Genomic DNA, 22,340 nt, shown 5'->3' with positions numbered 1-22,340 from the left:
TGCACGACAATTTATAAGTAAATATAATAACAACAGAAATAACTAATGAGTGGATGATATGTTTACGGTAAAATGAAAATAGGAAGAATCAGTCACATTCTTGTTCATTTTAATTAGTGTGTAAATAATAAACATGATGACTAATGTCTAACAAGTCAATGTGACAACAATTAAGGGACTGTAATAAATAAACAAAAGTTATTTAGTTGATAAATAATGTAATAAAATACGTTCACAAAATGCTATGCTTACGAAGTTCATGGATGATACTACCTGAAAATAAGAATGTATTTTTTTATGATAAAAACATTAAAAATATAAGCCTGATAGAAGAATTCTGATTTCATATTTGAAATCGGCATGAAAAATACTATATGAATCAGTTATTCACTCTCATTTAACAAAATCATTATTGATCAGTGTGATTAAACCGTACGATTCACAGGTCAGAATATTACTACGAAATTATTAAGACTGTCTGTTAAGAAAGATAATTAAGAAAAACATTTCAGTTTTATACACTTAGACAACATTTTGATGTTATACCTTTAGTATGCTCGTAACATTGAAATAAAAATATCTTTTAATTTAGTACACTACGCTAGGAGACACAAAAAATCGATTTAGTAACCGATGCAGAAGTTTAAAACATATTTTAACGATATTAAAATTAGCTCAAAAAGATAGTAACACAAAATAGAAGTTTAACGAAAAGAGACAAATGTTTCCGAAACTGTCGCGTATTGTATTTAACTTATTTTTAAAGACTGAAAACTTAAAATTAGAGTTGCATTTTTAAAAGATTTGATCATTTTTAACGAGTGCTGTATGAAACTACTAGTTTGGAAAATGTGAGAATAAAATTTAAGCTTACAATAAATTTTAATAATTTTGAACAAGAAAGTTTATTGTAACGAATCGTGAACTATTTAACTACATCTTTTAGTCTCAAAAATGGATTATTTTATAAGAGATTGAGAAAAAAGTTCGATTTTTCACCAGTGCAGGTTAAAAGTAATGATTAATATATACTGTCGCGTGTTCGTGGCTCGGTCAGGATATTGAGAGACTGACAATTTAAAATGTTTGTATAATTACAATTTATTAGTTTAAGAACATAAATAAAATTTAAAAAATCAATAATAACAATGACAAAAAGAATAATAAACTACAATAAAAAAACAAATAATAACAATAGTAATCACAACCACAACAATAATAATAGTAAATGTCAATAATAACAATAAAAAACAGCGATTAAATACAAAACAGAATTTAAAGTAATCGTTTGGATTTATTTATAGGTAGTTAAATATTAAAAACCAGAATTTAGTCAAAAGAATTGACAAAATAAATTAGCATGACTGCTATTCTTAACAGTTTTAACCAGTAGTCTTGTATTAACAACAATAGTACAGTAGATAAGTCAAGTATAAAGTTCTATCACTACAAATACCTTTGCTGTTCACAAATAAAGATACTCTAAGAATTTATGAATGAAATTTAGTGCATACCACTTTCAGTTGTAGTCTAACAGTAACTCACAGAACCGTTTCTTGTTTTCATGTACTGTCTACTGGAATTACTTGTGACATCGCCTTAATCGCGTCGAACGTGTACTCACCAGAAATTCGCTTCTTCACTGATTCGCATAATAACTCCCCGCATAGAACTCTCTCGCAGATTGACTGTCAACTGGTCTTCCCCGGAGTATTAATATTCCTATCCTCTTTACCTGCAGGACCAGACCCAACTCGAAGCGAGAATGATCATCCGCCCGCACATTTTCAAATGAGATTCCTACCCTGGTCCGGTAACCCCTTTTCATTGAACACATTTGGTTAGGTATGCCAGTGGGCATTATTACAAAGAACGATCGTTAAGCGGACCTGTTTGCTTTACTAAAAGGCTACTTTTAGCCCCTTTCTGGATGCTCCCATTTTTATATTTTCTACTACTTTCTTCTTAATTGGCAGGAATCCGTTACTCAGTTTTATACCGTTTTATACTTTAGTTTTATACCGGTCTTGTTACAATATTTATATATATATATATATATATATATATAAATAGAAAGGCTTTTGTGAAATAAAACGAAAAAAGAAAAATATGTTGTCTTTTCTACTGATTTTAAACATTTTATACTTGTATTAAAGGAGGAATTTCAGATACTCCTATTTTAAAATCAGTGTGAATTTATTGTTTATTGTTTAATTAGTGTACAGTACCGGGAAGGAACAAAGCCTCCGGTCAAGTCTATAGATATCTGTTCCTCACCAGAACATACCAGGGATGTGTTGGGGTGTTTAGTTATACAGGTAGTAATGGGATCTTCATCATTGGTGAAACGAATTGTAGTAAATGATACCCGTAAAATTCAAAATTGGGAAGAAGAGATCAAGGATTGGATTAGGGCCATCCTTTAGATGATAAAATCCAAATAGTCCACAGGGATAGATAATAAGAAATAAAATCTATTCTTGGAGATACCTCACGATACGAGACAAATAAAAATCCATCCAAATAATAGGTCGAGGCACAGTCGGTAAAGAAGTGTCATTTCATCAACATCCCTCGATATATCGGGATAATTTCATACAAAATGAGTGCAGCACATTACCGTTGCACGATTTCGTTTCCGATGACAAACATACGTCACGAGAAACTTCTTTTTATTTTATAAATTAAAGACTACCCGAAAACAACTCAGGCTTCCTTTTCGGAATAACCAAAATTAGTTGGCACGTAAATATATTGGGCTGAACTGCAACCAGATCTGCACCTGATGTATCGGGCCAAAACTGTACCAAAGAGTTCAGATGTAGAGAAAAAGAGGTTTTACGTAGTAATCGATGCGGTTCGTTTATCGACTTTAAAAAATAACGATTTCAATCGGATAAAAATGCAAATGCTTTCAATTTCATCTAATTTCTTCGAATTTAATTTCTTTTCTTAATGCCGGAATAAAAGAGTATATCGTAAGACTCAAACAACGTATCTTACATTTCACGTTTATACTATGTTCTAATACCTCTTAATAGAAAAGCACAATGCAGTCCGGGAGCTTAATATTTACAATAACAAATCAGGAGATAAGAGAACACAACAGCGTTTAATCGTAAACATTTTTGAACGCTCTATTATATTTGGAACTTACTGAGAAGGAACAGTTTTATTATTATAAAATATTGTAACAGGACCAGTATAACGGATCTGGGTAACGGATTCCTTCCAATTAAGAAGAAAGTATGAGAAAATAATGATGGAAGGAATCCAGAAATGAACTAAAAGGGATCCTTTTCTCAGGTAACCAAGTCTATAAACAATATTTTCTTTGTAGTACTGACAGTAGGCTCACCTCCAACATCTGCTGTCGACGAGAAGGGTTACCGGACCAGAGTAGAAATGTATGGGAAAATGTAAGGGCGCGGACGATAATACTCACGCTTCAACAGTTAAGGAACGATGCGGTTCTGTTGGTCAGGGTAAGTAAATACTGATCGGACCAGTGAAACAGAGTCAGTATTAAGCGAGTGCTACGATTGTGAGATTCTGAATTATCAGTCAGCGTGTAGAACAACTAGTGAAGTTTACGTCACAAGCATTCCAGAGTAGACAGTGGGTGAATGACGGAAGTTTTTCGGTGAGTTATTGGTAGACAATAGTGAAAATGACAGTATTAAATTCATTCATTAGCGTAGGGTGGTTTTATTGTAAGTAGCAAAGTTATAGGCAGAGAATGGAATTGAATAAACTTTAGACTTGTCTAACCTTATCTTATTAATGCAATATTAGGTGTTTTTTTTTGCCTTCAGTCATTTGACTGGTTTGATGCAGCTCTCCAAGATTCCTTATCTAGTGATAGTCGTTTCATTTCGGTATACCCCCTAGATCCTACATCCCTAACAATTTGTTTTACAAACAAATTTAAAAATTAATTGTTGGTCTATCAATACCCTTATCGAGTCGCGAACACGCGACAATGTTATATAATAGGAGTACCTGTTTTATGTTTGCGCTTTTTCAAATAGGTCGAGGGAAGATTTCTGTTACTGTAATATTTCTTAAAATGTTATTAAATTAAAGCAAAAAATTATTATCTATAATTAAAGACAATTGTATTAAATGTTTAGATTGTATATTTTAATTTCTAAGAATTATTTAGCGTGTAGATTATAACGAATTACTGTTACATCAACTTCGGGCTTTCAGTGTATTCATCGGTCGGTTTTTAATACAGAATTGTTTTTTTACGATTTGTCAGGTACATATTAAATTTCCAAAAGGAGGGTGAGAGATTCGATTGAAGTATTTATCGTATCGAAATGTAGGCGCTATATAAAGTCGGAAGGCAAGAGGGTGTAGATTCTCGTGCGGTGACGATTCTCCCCTCCTTCACAACTCTTCCTACCGTCCATCAGTTTATCACCTGGGTCGGACAAAATTTCCCTGGAGACGTAATACTCACGACAATAAATGCACAATGTTCCCGACACCCGTATAATACAGTATACTTCTCTTCCTCGTTCTCTTTTCTCTTTCAGATCGCTCCCTCGCATATTCATTTTTCCCTTCTCTTACCGTTACACCGGAAAAACGGATACTGCCGACATTTCATAGCATTTCGTCTATACGTTCACGGAACGGTTATTTGTAGTAATACAAAACGAATTCTGCTATTAACCCGAGTTACGCAGCGTCGGAATCCCGAATGAAATTCACTGAGCTTTGAAATACATTTTTCATACGATGATATATTAACCACATACTTCGCTTGAATGTATTGATCGCGTAGACTTTTCCCGCGATTTGTAATTATTTTTACCTCATTTTAATATCTTAGTATTCTCCTTATAAATCTAATACTGTAGATATAACTTGAAATTAAAGGAACTGTATACTCAATTATTTTCAGAAAAGGTACGGATCGATCGGAAATGATTTTTACCCACCCAATTTTTATGTTCAATTACATTTTTCGGTAATATTTTAACCCGATCGGTTTCTTTATCGGAATACTTAAACGAAATTTAAAGTAATTTAAATATAATGGGGTACAAATCGAGGGGTACGTTTAGTGCTTCTTTATGGCTTATTTTATTCAAAATTAATTTTTTTTTCGAAGTAACTGAATATGTCTTCTCAGAAAATGCAGCTTGATAACCAGTTATGGAGATCGAAAATATTGACTTTAATAATCGATTTTTTTCTGTAGTACCGTTTAAAATGTCCATTTACACTCATACATTAACGAGAATGATAAACTAAAAATACTCTTAGATGATTAACGAGGAACATAAATTAGAAATCTTTTAGGTTATACATATTAATGTTGTTTGAATAATTAATATTGTTGCTAATGAAACTGAGTGTTTCAATATCGGTTAGTTGAGGGTTTTTATTAAATTTATGTCAAAGGTGGTATTTAATACCAGAAATTCGGGATTAGATTTCAAGAAGCTATGAGAAAGTTCTAAATAACCAAATAATTCCAATACTAAAAGAAAATCCATTTTTTCCGCTTTACCATAGAGCTTAAAATGGAATCCCTTCCTGGTAATACTTTTTTTTTATTATCCTTACTCTTACGATTTCATTCATCTTGTTATTTGTTTAGTTTTGCACTGATTTTCTTAATTAAAAAAAAAACAAAGGTAGCTTGACTTCAGACCGCCGGGTTGAACAACTTTTTAGCATGTAGTGAATAGGCCCCGCTTATTTAATGACTTTTTTATGTTTATTATTTTTTTATAAATAATATAAATATATACAGAGTGATTCCAATTTGCATGGTAATCTCTTCGTAGATGATTTTATAGCCAAAAATAAGAAATAATTATATATAAACATAGGTCAGAAAACGGTTTGCTAGCGAGTTTCGGCTCGGGAAACATTTAGCCCTGCTTTCTACTCCTCTGTGAAATTAAACCGTAAAATTAATTTTTGGGGTACAAATCGAGGGGTATGTTTGGTGCTTCCTTATGATTATTGATCCAAGAAATTGAATAAAAGTGGTCTCAGATGTATATATCTCACTTAGATTTTAAGAAAAATTGGGTTAAATACGCAAACGTTTTATCAGAAAATATACTTTTTTAAGTTTGAAATAAAATAACTTTGTTAATTTTTCAATTACAAATAAAAATTTCTAGTTTACTTTGTACAGAGTTTAATTCTGAAAAAAAAATGGTGTAAATAATGACTATTAAAATTAAACACAGATTTGAGAAGTTCAACTTTAATTAGAACCAAAACACACAAACTGGATCGGAAAAGTGATACGATTTTAAACATAACAATTTACATACAAGTGCTAAAAATTATAAAAATAAATTTGAAAGACCAGTTTCTAAAACATATTAAAAATGTTTATTTTTTCACTAGTTTGCAATAACAGCCGATCAACAATTAAGTTTAGAGTTTAACATTCTAATAACCATTTGAGCGGTGTTTGTGCTGTTATTGTTCGGTCACTCATTCACAACTGATGATACCACAAATTTGTTTTCATTTGAAGAGTTGACGGACATGTTGTTAATTCATGGTAAAGCAAATAAAAATGGATTGTCTGCTGTACGTGAATACCGGGAAAATTATGCAGATCGAAGAGTACCGGACCGTAAAATATTTGAGGCTTTGGAGAGGCGAGTTCGAAAAAACAGGTATGCTTAAACCACAACGATTCGATGCTGGTCGTTTAGTGAGAAATGCCAACGCTGAAGAAGCAATATTGAATGCGGTACAATTATCTACCATCTCAAGCACCAGAAGATTGTTACAACGATTTCATGTTTCGCAATCAAGTGTGGCGAATGTTACGGGAGCAACAATTATACCCATTTCATACAACACGTGTACAAGAGTTATTACCACCTGATTTTGATAAACGGATGAAATTCTGTCGATGGCTAATTAGAAAATGTGAATATCATCCCATTTTCTTTAGTAATATTCTAATTACTGATAAATCCTGTTTTACTAGGAATGGCATTGTAAATTATCGAAACACTCACACTTGGGCAGAAGAAAATCCCCACGAGTCTGCTACAAGTCATTTCCAACGCACTTCTTCGTTTATTGTATGGCGTGGTCTTCTTGGTGATAATCTCATAGGCCTTTTTTTCTTACGCCAAGGCTCAATGAAGAGCGGTACTCGCATCTTTTGCAAACAAATCTGATGGACTCTCGGAAGATATTCCACTTGCTCACTATTTTCATGATGTGACGAATCATTTAAATATCACATTTAGTAAGCAACGGATTGGTCGAAACCAAACTGTAAAATGGCCGCCTAGATCTTCCAATCTCACGCCAACGGGTGTTTTCCTTTGGAGTTAGATGAAGTAGTTAGTCTATTCCGTTCGTACTGGCACACAAGACGAATTGAGAAATCGTATAATAGAAACTGGAACTGGTCTTAGGAATAATTATGATGCTAGACGTGCCCGACTAGCATGGATTCTCCGAGCTGAACTATTTATTGGAACAGAATGGCGGCCATATTGTGCAGCTGCTTTGAAGAAATCTTTGCAGCTTTGTCAAGCAACCATTATGATGTTTAATAATTTTAAGAAAAAACCAAAAAGTATGTGATTTTTTTTTTAAATCTACGTATATTTTATTCATTTTTTTCTATTATTGAAAACTTTTCTATTTCTTTTCATTTACATGGTGTTGTTCAAACATTGATGAAAATTTTTCTGTTGAAAATCCTATCGGTTTTCCAATCCAGTTTGTGTTTCGTTTCTAATTAAAGTCGAATTTCTCAAAATTTTGTTTAATTTCAATATGCGTAATTTACATCAATTTTTAAGAATTGTTTGTTTTACTTTTTCTTATTTTATTTATTTTATGCTGTTTTATTTATTTCTTAAAATTTTTTTTTTATATTTATTTTTACTTTTAATAATTTCAGAGTATTTATTAGTGATGACTGGATTTTTGTACTCGGTAAAGCGGAACTCGAGATTCAGTAAATGGATAATTGTCGATGTTATAGCAAAGGTTTCTAACCGGTCAGAAAATAGGTTACCTTGTAGTTTACGAGGCTTTATCGTTAATGAAAAATCGATTTTGTAACTCGAAAAATAAAACTATATTCACAGCGGCTAACGGGGGATACTTACTAATGTGTTTGTCTACATAAAAAATTAATCTTGTTTCGGTAAAAAGTTATTGTCGATTACTTTTTTCTGGCAAGATATTTTCTGAAACATGTTTTATGAACTTTAACTGAATTATTTTCGTACATTATAAAATCTCAGTTTTGTTTGTTATAAGTCGATCCATTTTTTATATCGGTTTAAATGCGATACTATTAACCCAATTACTTTTGTAAATTTTTATTAAAAATGTTATCGATATCGACTGGAATCGCACGAAGTTTCCCAATAAAGGGATATTACTGAAACTATTGTACGTATTTATACTACGATCTATTTCATTCTAATCGACCTAAACTTGTTTCTTTCTACTCGCTTCGATTACCGAATAATCGACAACCGTATTGTATTTTTTATGCGCATTCGCAAAATACAATACTTACTTTTCTTCTAGGTTTCGACAGAAATAACAAGAAAATACATAGCCCCCATAAATTATCGTATCATGTATTCGGTTCAAAGAATAGGATGAAACTGTAAGTTTTCTTACGGTCCTGTAGGAAATTGTAGGTTACGCCTCTTTTTCGGTCGAGCCCCTACTGGCAAGTAAAACTTTAACATTGAAGTAATGAAAATCTGGAAAATTAAAAGAAGGCGCGAATGAATTCTACGATCGAAATTTCAGGCTAATCTGCGTAAAAGCTGTCAAAACCTTGCACACGATTAAAGAAATGTATACGGTAAGCGTAGATAATACATGACAGTAATGGCCGCGATTTACGATATACATATAATGCTATTTTACATACAATGTTTTGTTTTTTTTTTTAGTTTTTCTGGTCATTTAATTTTTTTAAAATTAAAATTAGCAGACTTAAGTTGGAACATTGGGGTAAATTTCATCTTTACTTGCTCGATAACTTAATAGTTTTTTTGAAGATTTAACTATAATGTTTTACTTGTTTTCAGTTTTTGTGGTCCTTTAATTTTTTTTTTTAAGTTTGATCTTAGTTTTTAAATTTGGCTTTAAGTTTATAATTCATGTTTTTGGGTATAAAGAGTGGATGCCTGGTAGAAGAAAACGGTGTATGAAAGACAGCGAAGGAGAAGGGATCAGGCTAACGAAGTCGGAATCAAACTTTCGATTATTCGTCACGCGGTTCGAAGAAGTGAAAAAAGATAAGCACCTCTTTTCTCATTTCCATAAATATTTTTAACGCGATAAAAATAAAATAAATATTCAGCAAAGATACTCAGATATTCAAATTGTATAAAATCGAACAATTGGTTTTTCCTTCAGGAGGATGAAACCTGAAAATAGGTTATGTTTTTACGTTATGTATTTCGAAAGGGCTGTAAACATTTAATAAAAATACAGTGAGAAGGATATAACCTTAATATCACAGTCGTTCATATATTCCGGTCACGGATCGAATTTTCAAATCGATTTGCAGGTACAGAATATTTTCATGAGTTCAAAAAGGTAAAATATTCAGCATTTTCCCGTGCAAAGAACGGGTACTTAAAATAGAAACCGATGTAATGTTGATTAGATATTTATAAGGCCATTTAAAATTAAATTTTTATTTTATTCTGAATTTATTATAAAATAGATAAAATTCTTCGTCGCATACTAGTTTTATACATTTCCTTTAATATTCTAATCTGTTTTTCTTTTCTATTATTCTAAAAAGAATTACGACAGTAAATTGGCATACAATCAAGAGCACTGTTATTGTGTATTTTCTGATAAAATGTCAAGACATTAAATCCGACTCCGGCATAAAGATTACAATTATAGTCAAAATAATAAATTAGATCAGAAACAAATAATGCAATATCATAATAACTTTTGGATTTTGAGAAAACCACAACGCAACGCATTCGATGTATTTCTACTATAAAGTATTTTACATTGAAATCCATTTCTCCTCTACCTGTCGGTATAAAAGTTACCGACTCTTCTCCTTAAAACAAATTATAAAATTTTTATTTACATTCTGAGTATGATGAAACCTCTGAATACCATACCGTATGGGACGAGAAGACATGTCCGCTATTTGGAAGACCCAGTAACTTAGAGGGGATCTGAAAAAACCATTTAAATACGGTTTCAAAGAGGCATAAACTTTGATGCGTATCACTTTTATTAGTACATTATATTCTGCGAATAATTAGTAATACGGTGAATCGACTCGATAGCCGATTATCCTTCGAAGATTAACTATAGTCTGTATATTGTTCAATTTATACAGTATCGTGCAGATTAATCCGAACACAGATATTATTTAATAAAAAAATAACTTTTTTTAGAAAAAAATATGTATTACGTGTACAATTTGTGAATATCTAGCAAGTAATACGTCCTTTATTCTTAATCACTTCAAATATACGAATTGGCGTCGATTTAACAAATGTACTACACATTTTTCTGATTTCTTCGTCTCCTGACTTATAAATTGAAACAATATGTTTTTTTCAAATTCTGTAGGAAAACATTTTTTGCCATGCTCATATGGCCAAAAAGGACTTCAGAGATGTGATTATCTTAATTGATTCAATTCTGATTTCATCAATAACGGTGCCTTTTTCGATAAAGATTTGACGATTTTTTCGATTTCAGATGAAGAGGTGGAAAAAAATATTGAAGAAAAATAAACTAAATAAATAATAAATTACATTTGATGGAAATTTTTTCATCTGGATCTGTGCTTAACAGAAAGCATATTAGTTACATTTTTAAAAAAATGGTCATTAAGTTAGTTATCCATAGATTATCAGTTACAATACCCCGGTTTTCTCTCTTTAACTTTTGTATTTCCCTGTCTGATCCGGTTTCACCTATTTAGTTATTAATTAATTTCCACCTTTCTGCCGTTTCCCTTTGCATTAAAAAAGCCTTCACGACGGTAATTACTTTTGGCTTGTAATATGTTAGTTTCTAATTTGTTGCGGAATTTCTTGTAACATTTTTCTTCCCGATGAGATTTAATAAAACATTAAAGAAGGTGTAGGATTCCACCTAATAAGATTGCCTTTTAAGGTTACATTCCCTGTAATTTGTATAGCAGCGTTTTTTAAAAATGTTTAAGAAAGTAATGAATGCAGTTTCAACTTCATTGCAGGCATGTATATATATATATATATATTTCCCAATTAGAATTGGACAGTACACCTTTAAGAAGAAGATATCAATTAGTTTTGAATTGAACTTCTTTATTTGAAGAAGTTGAAGCCTTACATATAATGTGATTGTAGAGTGATCGTTAATGTCATTGTGCCAAATAGAACTTGGATAGAGGTATTGTTACCTCTGTCCAAAATGAATATACAACTGTAAATGTACAACACAAAAGAAACACTGGATTTACAAACTCGATTTGGCTCGACGTCCTAGAACCGTATCTGCAGTAATCTTTAAGAAATCTGGGTTGAAAACCTATAAATTGGGGTGAAAACACAGTTTTTTATGTTTGACATACAATAACTTTGTTAAATAGATAATAAACACACAAAAATTTTTAATTAAACTTGTAGAGAATTTAATTCTGAACAAAATGGTCTAAGATACGTTGAATAAAATGAAGAAAGGTTAGAAAAATTCTAATTTTATTAACACATTTGGAGGTGTATAACACCTCCAGACCTGCGGTAGTTAAGATTAGCATAGGAGCGATAATTATCATACAAGGAGCAATTGAATAATTATTTATTTTGTGGTTGTAGATCCACGTTTCAGTAAAAACAACACAGATCGGTAAGCTATACAATCTATTCAACTTCAATAACATCAAATTGAAATTTTCTCTCGTACTTCGTATATTATGTATTAAACACAAAAAGATTTTGTCTTTATCAGCGATCATTTGTAGATGCTAATGTGTAAAACAGATGCTTAATCAGAATAACGCCTGGGTCTGCCCGAAGCTGCTCTTATTTTGGATCACAGAAATCTTTTTAAAATGTACTTACATACAGTGCTGTTATCCTGTACTCGAATGTCGAATGAGCATATGCAATATATACAAGCGCAGAGATGTTGATAGTTTTTTAAACAGTTAGTAGAATTTTATAATTAAATGATGACACACATTACAAATATCCAAATTCCGACTTAGGTGTGGATCAGTTACACCTGAATGTTTAACTTGATTTGCACTCACTAATTTCGGACATCGACAAGTTAAAGTAGATATGTTTGCGATTTGACAGATGAATATTTTTATTATAGAGGTTAGGTGATCGACCTTTACCTTTTGGAGTGAATGTCATGTACATGCTTTTTTGATATTAGTGTTAGAACGTGTTCCCGAAACTAGGTTTTTATAATCCTGAGTTGTTTTTCAGTTACCTTTCTAACACCATTCCGTGAAAAATCCATAAAAATTAATTTTGCCTCATCAGCAAACGACATTATATAACTGTTTGAGGTTTATTTAAATTGTTAAGATTAAATTATGCAAATTTTCAGGTTTAATTTAAGCAAATCATTTATGTATATTAGAAATAATATGGAGGGAAAAACTGCTTCTCGAAGTAAACAGTACTTGGATAAATTTTATACATTAGTTTTATTATTGAGGGTAAGAAATTGGGATCTGTTTTTAAAATATTCAGCAATTTATAAGAAGTACCATAAATACCCTGATTTTTCATCTTGAGTCTCGAATAATGTCAAAAGCTTTATCTAAATCTAAAAAAGATCATGAGAGTTTTTTGATTACTGTTAAAATTGGTGCCACAAAACGGGCTCCACAAAATACACTACACATTGGTCTTTTTTCATCGATGAATTTGTAATTCGTGTGTAACTGATTCTCAGTCGATTGAATTGCTCTTCCATTTACATGTAGTTACACACACTAACCCTAACAATTTCTTTAAAATATGTAAACTCTTTTTTTAAAAAGCAAAATGGGTGCGAATTCAAGTCAGTAAAGGGATGTTAACTGATAACAAGAAGATATGTGAAGCATTTGGTGAATACTTCCAATCTGTTTATCGGCCTACGTTATCAGAATTTGAAGCTGATCAAACAATCGATTTGTCACAAAGGGATATAGATGTTCCATTGATCACAATGAATGATATTTTAGAAGGTATCACGGAACTAAAACCTAACATAGCTGCTGGGTATGATGATATACCTCCGTTTTTCATTTAAGTATTGTTTCTGGCAATACCAACACTACGTTTGTGAATATTCAAATATACTTTAAATAGTGGTGTATTTTCGTAATATTGGAAAGCAGCATTAATTTCTCCTGTTCCAAAGATTGGCTACTTACATAATGTTAGTAATTATAGACCGATCTCAGTATTATGTACTGCTGCTAAAGTCTTTATAAAGGTTATGCATAGGTATATTGATTCTCGGCAACATGGATTTATGAAAAACTATCAAAAACATCAAATTTAAATCACATGTTGTCATTTGTTGTCCTTGCAGTTAGAAATAAGGAGCAGATCGATACCGTTTATTTCGATTTTCGGAAAGCGTTCGATTCTGTTCCGCATGGCATGTTAATAGAGAAATTTTCTTCGTGTGGGGTATCTGGAAGGATAAAACGGAAGTATTAAAACGGATAAAGTCGTATCTAAACAAGAGAAAATTTCAAGTTAAATTAAACGGAGAACTTTCAAAAGAGTATAAAGCCATCTGGTGTTCCATAGGATCCAATCTAGGACCTTTATTTTTTATTATGTTTGTCAACGACATAACCGAAAAAAGTAAAATTTAATATTCTTTTATTTACCGATGATATTAAAATATATAGTAGAGTTCACAACTATAATGAGTACATCGTTTTTCAGCATGATGTTGATCGGATATAAGAGTGGTCAGTTAAAAACAGTCTGCCATTAAACCTCTTTATAAGCCACTAGTTATGACTTACACTAGAAAAAACTCTTCTATATAATATACAAATAATATGGTAAATGTAAAGATTCGCCGTGAGTCTGATGTTCGTGACAGGTGTGGCGTTAGATCTTAAGATATTATTAACCGGTCATAAAATTGTTTCAAAGGCCAGAAGGAACTTGGGATAATTTGTCTGGGTCACCGGAAGATTCCGCACGGTTAATACTGTTCAATGATTATATAAAGTTACTGTTAGGCCCGTAATGGAATATTGTTCTATCATTTAAAACTATCAAAGAACCGTGACATGCAACAAGATTGAAGCAATCCAAAGGTTGTTGTCAGCATCGCACCATCGAGGTTTGATATAGAGAGATTCATCGTACGGAGATGACTGCAAAAAATTCAATACTGCCTTGTTTAGAAAAGGAGAGTAATTAATGATGTACTCTTAGTTTATAAGGAAATCAACCAGTGGCGGCTCGCGTATAGGCACTGTGAAACTGCAGCAACCCCTATTTCCACTTGATATTATCGATAACATTTAACATAATGTCCTTTTTTCGTAATTTTTTCTTTCCTTTTTTCGTAATTTTTTCTTTATACTTGTACAATATGTAATCCTTAAGCTTAATTTCAGTAGCCATCCCCCAGTTTATGAAAAAGATACAAAAAATCTTTGTATGGAACTGTGCGCTTCACAGTTCAATCGGCATGGTCTTTGACTGTTGTGCACATGCGCACATAGGAAGCTGCACGCGAGACTGCAAGGGAGAGATAGCACTGTCGCTCCCGCAGTGCCGACCCTGGCGTGCTGGTGGAAGGTAGTTTTTTTTTTACCTCGCGTGTGTATGGAACGTTCCTTGTTCGTTCCCTTTTCTAGTTTAGTCGGTGGAAGGAAAATGAAAAAATGAAAGCGGTTCAGTTGTCTTTTCAATAACGATCAGAAGATGGTGGAAGACAAGGGCTCTTTTATTGCCAAATCTGTCCAAAAACACGCTGGAAGAAATGGTAATTAGTAAAAAATAATTATGTATTTCTTTCTGTGTATAGAAATTTAAATTAAGCACCATCGGACTATAGTATTTTTAAGCGGATATTTTATTAAGTTATTATCTAATAATACAAAAAAAAATATTATCTGTATCGACATTTTATTATTTATTCGGTTAAACTGCATACGTTTTTTAAGCACAATGTGGTTAACATTGGATTCCTAGTCCAGTGTGCGTACACCAGGAAAAAAAATATTTTTATTTACAAAATTGTTGGTGAGATGTGTCCCATAGGGAGATGCGTGTAGCGATTAAATGAATTAAGTAACGATATTGATGTTTTTAATTCAACAATAGATGATTTTAAACCAATTATGGGCTGTGTCCGTATGAAGAAATTCATTTAGCTTTCATGGTTGAAGTTTTTAAGTTTACTATTTAAATTTAAGATTTTTTAAGCAAATTTGCCTAGTTTATCGTTTTTTTTTATTGTTCTTTGATTTTTTACTAAGCCTGTTATGAAAAGTAGAATTAATTTCCCGATAGGTCAACTGCAGAATACTATGGTTTTTCTTTATGTCCTATTAAACTTGCTTCTACATCTACAATATGTCATTCAGCTTCCCTCCGTAGTTATCTTTATAGAGGTTGGATAAGCTGTGGGTGATGTGAAGGCAACCTAAAAAAAAACATGAAAGAAGTTATTATTGATTTTCTAAAACGAATTGAATCACCGTATGAAATTTAAAAGTTGTTTACCAATGAAAATCATTACAGATTTTTTCCGCGAAACAGTTTTGCTAAAATGCCTCCAGAGCGTTTAAATAACAAAAATATTTACTTCAAGAGAAAAAACTAATACCCTCTTTGAAACTTCTAATTTAAATTAAATTAAAAATTTAAGTGTAATTTTTTTTTAATATTCCTTTTTTTGGAAATCCTTCAGTAGAATATATCCTTATCAGTGTGAAAGGAGTTGCAAAATCGAATCAGAATTTCCATAACTATTGACTAAAAATTTTTGTAGGCTTTAAACTATTTTTGTTTTATGATGAAGTCCTTGACGAAAAGATACCAAATAGGGAAAAAATATTAGTTATTATAAAACTGAATTGATTTAACTTCATCTTTAAATTAACAACTTTAAACGCGTTCCATCTTATTAATTATAACTATTTTAAGAAAAGTGTTGTAAATATATATATATATATACTTATAATATATATGTGTGTAACATACACACACACACACACACACACACACACATATATATATATATATATATATATATATATATATATATATATGTGTACAATTAGGCCTACATAATTCACAGTAGGTGTACAGTAATAAATGTTTTAGAATTCAGTTAACGTACGAGTTAAAACTTAATACTAGAAAAAACCGGCGGGGTCCGGTAACTACCGACGGTAAATGTGAAACGATTGTAAACCCGTACAATACCTAACGCATATTGTTATGTTTTCATTGAATATAACAATAATTGAAGCCCTTTAACATTTTTTTTAAAATTTTGTCCGCCGCCAAAGGACTAGTCGCTGTAAATGTCATGACATATGTTTTATGGATATATTATATATTTTTGACTCGCTACTGTAAGGAAAGAAAACGGTAGAAATACGGTATTTACAACGGTCTATGATATACAAGCATACTAAGCTTTCATATGTACTTATACAGTGATGTCGACATTGTCATTTTTATTACCTTACCTTACTACGATATGTTTCGTATTAAGAAAGTTCTGTTGTACATTTCATTTTTATTCTGTTAGCTACCCGAACCCATATTATTTGATTTATTTTCTATAACATTAAATATCGTCTCTTTTCTTTTCTCGTTATTATTACTTTGTTTGTTTGTTAAATATTTAAAGTAAAATATTTAGTTAAATACTCGGGTAAATATCTCGGGTATAAACGAATATTATGAAAAAAATGTTCGAGGTAGGAGTGAACGATTTTTTAAAAATAAAATAGCTGATACAAACTCTCGAGAGCATTTTAAAAAAATACACATAAACAAACATAAAAAAGTGCACTAAAAATTGAATCGTGACTTTTAAAAGTCAGCGCAAAATTAAAAAACTATCAAAACTCACCGATCTTTAATTTGTAGTTTCCTTAATTTATAATTTTAATTTAAAGAAAAAGAATAATTTTATGAAAAATTGAAAAAGATTTTTATGTACCTTTAAAATGCAGTTATGTTAGTGCAATATTTTTTTAATTTTTAAGCTAATTTTATTTTATGTTTTTTAATTTAATTTTATTTAATCTTTAGAAGTTATCTACAAAATACATTGCCCGTCTGAAAAAAAGTCATCGTGAAGAAACGGAAAACGAAGACATCTTTATCTCGATAAAAATAAATGTAAGAAGTAAAGCTTACGATCTACTACCGAGCGTGAACTAAAGTTTTATGGATGTAAAAATATGTATTATTTTTTCTCCGATTCTCGTGAGAAAATGCATTGAATGTAATAAGATAAGTTGGTGATTATAATAGATTATTACGACAAAATATGTTAAAAAATATTTTCCAATCGTCGATGTAATTTTTCGATTAAATATCTTCTTCTAAAGTTATGAGGAAAAAACAAAGCCATCAAAAGTACTTCCATCACAAAATAAAATAGAGTCACTCGAATAGAAAAAAATTCATATCGGTCGAATCGAAAGGAGAGCATCCTCGTTTTTTTTTTAATTTTTTGAACTAACCACCATCCTTTCGTCTTGAAAAGACGAAAATCTGAAGTTTTTTTTTTATTAATATTATTTTAAAACTCATTGACACAGTAGTCTAGTAATGTTTTTGTAAAAGAAAATATTTTAAATTATACTTTTAATGAACCGGTGGAAAACTTTAAAAATTGGTGGTAATTTCTTAAAAACAGAAAGTATTACGATTCCTTTCTTAAAATCCGATATTATGGTGGTTATATGGGGTCTGGCTTCTATTTCGTAGCAATCCAAATAAATCCGTTTTTGTGATCGCAAAATTATAATTCACTCCTTTTATCTTTTAATAACTGTTGCGGCTTGTAAACATTTTTTTTCTTTATCTTTGATTTCATTTCTTACATCTTTGAGTTCTCTAAAGTGTATAAGTTTGCCAAGGAAAACCTTAACGACTTATTATTTTTTAAATTGCCATATCTGATTCTCGGTCATTCCTTATTACTACTGCATTCTTTACTGACAGTCCATTTAATCCACGCCCGCATTTTAAACGTCTCCACTTACTTCTTTTATTTTCTTAGTATCCCAAGTTTCATATTTGTACTGAAGTAGATTTTTTATAAAACGCGCTTCATTAGCCACGGATATTTTTGTTTTTATTTCGTTACGGTAATATTCGTTTTCAATACGGTAATATTTTACTATTAACAAAACGAAATATATAAATAAGCCTTTTACAAGTGAAAATGTTGGCGTTGTTATTTCACTAGCCAAAACAAAAAATACTGGGAACACGAGACGACTTAAACAGCTATTTGAGACATTAGAGAATTTAATAGATGTTAATTAAGTGTTTGGGTGTGTGTTTTCTCTTTTAATTTTATATTATTCTCTTCTCTTCTCTTAAGAAAATTAAATATTTAATTATCAGTGATAATAAATCGTATCAGTAAATCATTAAACCCAAAGTCGTTTTATAAAATGATCCGTAAAGTTAATTGTTGTATTCTACTGTTGTCGTAGCATCGATTCAGATTTTGTAAGGGTGCTGGGACATAATTGTTAGTGACCGTAAATGTAATCGGCATTATTCGCTTCGGATTACTACTACCGATAGCCGCAGATATTACCCGTGGCAGCTGCGGTCGTACGATCTAATAGCTCCGACCTCCGATGTGATTGTCACTAATAACAGAAGAGAGGCTGACAGCACGACCCCGATGAAAATGGTTGTGATTCCCCGCCACGGCTTCGTATAAACCAATTAGGTCTACTGCTGGTAAAGTGAACGGTAATATTTAATGTCACTTGTTTATTCGATAACAAATCACAGTTTGCTGATTGTTTTGATGTAAAAATCTAAAGCAAATTATGTACCCGCAAATTATAATTTCTTTTTATTTTTTAAAACTTTGTAAAAGAACTGTTCTTAGCAAAATCTCCAAAATTTTTAAATAATCGTTTAGTTCTGTGCTAGAATATCGTCCCTTACAGCCATAATTATGAGTAATTTTTTTTTCTATTCTACAGACATTTGTCTTAAAACATCTATATATTATCTTAAATTACATAATTAGCGTTAACTGATTTCTTAATAAATTTTACTGAAAATATTAAGTTATATATACATTATCATATTTCGATTATGGTCAGTATAATTTATTATTAATAAATAAAAATCAAGATGTACTAGTGACGGTAATGTGCTTAATAGCATCGACTGTGAAGTATTAGTAACGGACATGAAGGCATTATAATTTGTGGCGCCGCCGTGTTAGACACGACAATACCTACTTCCATGTGCATTATAATTTTTGTTATTTTCATCTATCGCCTTTGTCGAGAAATATACTATAATCGTGATATACCCGTTGTGACCAACCGCCTTTGTTTTTTCGGTTCAGTTTATTCAGGCTCTACTATACGCAATTAATATACTTAATGTTAGGTACAGCTACGGCTTACAAGTATCAGTCGGACAGAAGATAAATAAAAGTAAATTTTTTTTATTCATCGGTCAATTGACCGGTTTGAAACTATTTTTCATTCCTTTCTGTTCTACGCTAAACTTTTAATCTCAACATATTTAACACATCATAACCTCAACTATCTGTTTTATATATTCTAGTCTTTGTCTTCGTCTTCAGGTTTTACATTCTAAATGTCCTTCTGTTAATCAATTAATTAAACCTAGATCTTTTATTCGTCTCTTTACTAGATTTTGTCACAAATTATTTTTCTTCCCAAATTCGCGTTCAGATCGCTTTATTTACAATTTTACTGAACAACTGGTTTTTAAAATTCTTCAGAAAAACAGCGCGTTTTTAAGATCATTATTAATTTCCTTTCCGTTTTCCTACCGTTCACGTTTTACTTACATAAAACGGTACACTCTACACGAATATTTTCAAGAATTGTTTTCTAATTAGTTTGATGTCTATTTGATACTGTTAAAATAACTGATTTTTGTATTTCTCGACGTTTTTACATCCTCGAGTCCCAAATTATTAAAACCTTGCTTAAAAAGTTCGTTCATATGAGAATGTAAATTATGCCTGCCGGTTTCTATTTCGCTTAATGTCCATTTCTTTCTCGGTCGACTTTTTTTCTACCCGTTGATCTCGTTTTCCGTAATCTTGACTCCTTCATCCTTAGATCTGTTCCGACCAACTTATCTTTTGGCTGATTTTCCAGATAACTCATTAAGTGTCTTAAGCGTAAGAAAGTGGCACACTAAAACTTCAAGAGAACCAGGTTAGCTGCTTATTATGATGAATTCGCTCTATTAAGAAAAAGGTTAAGTATTTGCTACGGAGGGTTTACACTACGAGAAGCAGGAAGATAAAGTAAGAGCTAAATGTAAAGGGCTGCAAACCTATCTACGACGCGCTCTTTGTGAATCAGGCTCTGAATAGATACTTTGACGTCTGCATATCTGGGATTTCACTAAAAGAACCTAACATTGCACAAAGAAGTCTGAGTATATGTCGAGTATTGTTTTTATCCAGTTTTATCATATGTGTAGTTTTTTGGCTACATATATAATGAAAATTTGATTCTTTTGAAAAGATGCGTCCATACCTTAAATTCTTTATACCGTAAAAATGAGTTGGATGTATTTTTCACAAATTTGAGTGTTTTCAAAAGGAAAATAATTAATATCCTTTCTTCTTAATATTTATGGAATCTTAAATATTTTATATTCCGGAATTTTGTGTTCCAAATGATTTGTGTTTGTTATGCGTTGCTTGGTTTTATCTACGTTCATTCATGTTACTTGTGTGTACATGGGTGTTTTGTGCTATCTGTGTTGATTGTACAACGATATACCAAGGCTTAAATAGCTATCCTGTTGTACTAAATAAAATAAAATAAATAAAATTACTATTATTTTAATTTATTTAATAATATAAATAATTGAGATAATACGCAAGGGCGTTAGAATAAGAATAAATATAGATTTTTACCTCTAAAGAAGAGGTTACAGTTTAAGTTTAAATACTTATTCAAATACCAGAGAGTTGCTACATCGTTTCCATTTTTTAATGGAAAATATTTGAAAAAATGGAAACCGGAGAAAGACAGATTTATTTATTTATTAAAAGTGACTTTTATTACATTATTTTTTAACAGTTAAGGTCAAAAATCCTACTTTTCATCAATAAAAAGTAATTTTTAAAACACAATCATAATTTAATTCGGCATACACTACCGTAACAAATATAACCATTTTGACCTTAAATAATGTTCGATGATACAAATAGTTTTATATTAGGAGTAAAGAAAAAATATTTTAGAGTAGGCGTATAGGGCATTGATCCTGTGTATTCAGTATTTGAAAATACAACCTATAAATTACTTACACTGAGGAAGGAAAAGGTTACCCTTTTATTTACTTATTTATTTTTTTTATATTATATACTATACTTCGTAAGGTTCCGTTTGGGGTCACTGAATTTTGTAGTTCCGTTTGTCCGCTACAGTAAACAGATAACATAAACGGTCTCCTTCCTTAATTCTCGACTTTTAGTTAGTAATTTGTGATGGTTTATCTTTCTTCAGTTCTTAATTTAAAATTTATTCACCGAATAATCTATTTGTTTATGACATATGATACTTCAAATCTTTTAAATTATAAATTTTAATATATAAGTTCTCAATTGTCAATGAAAACAAAACAAACAAAGAATCGTATTAGGTTTTCTACTCATTATTAAATGTTTTCCATAAAAGATTAACATTTTAAAAATATTAAACTTTTATCAATTAATGATATTTCTTAATCTTTCTAATTTTTTTTTGTCTTCAGTCATTTGAATGGTTTGATGCGGCTATCCAAGATTCCATATCATTTCGATATACCCCCTACATTCTACATCCCTAACAATTTGTTTTACATATTCCAAACGTTGCCTACCTGCACAATCGTTTCCTTCTACCTGACCCTCTAATATTAAAGCGACTATTCCAGGATGCCTTAATATGTGGCCTATAAGTCTCTCTCTTCTTTTAACTATATTTTTCCAAAAGTCTCTCTTCATCGATTTGCCACAACACCTCTTCATTTGTCACTTTATCCACCCATCTGATTTTTACTTTTATTCTCATACAGTATTACATTTCAAAAGCTTCTACTCTTTTCTTCACGGGTACTCCGATCGTCCAAATTTCACTTCCA

Source organism: Lycorma delicatula, chromosome 4 (genome assembly GCF_047948215.1).
Source record: "Lycorma delicatula isolate Av1 chromosome 4, ASM4794821v1, whole genome shotgun sequence".
NCBI lineage: Eukaryota > Metazoa > Arthropoda > Insecta > Hemiptera > Fulgoridae > Lycorma > Lycorma delicatula.
This window is presented reverse-complemented; position numbering follows the sequence as displayed.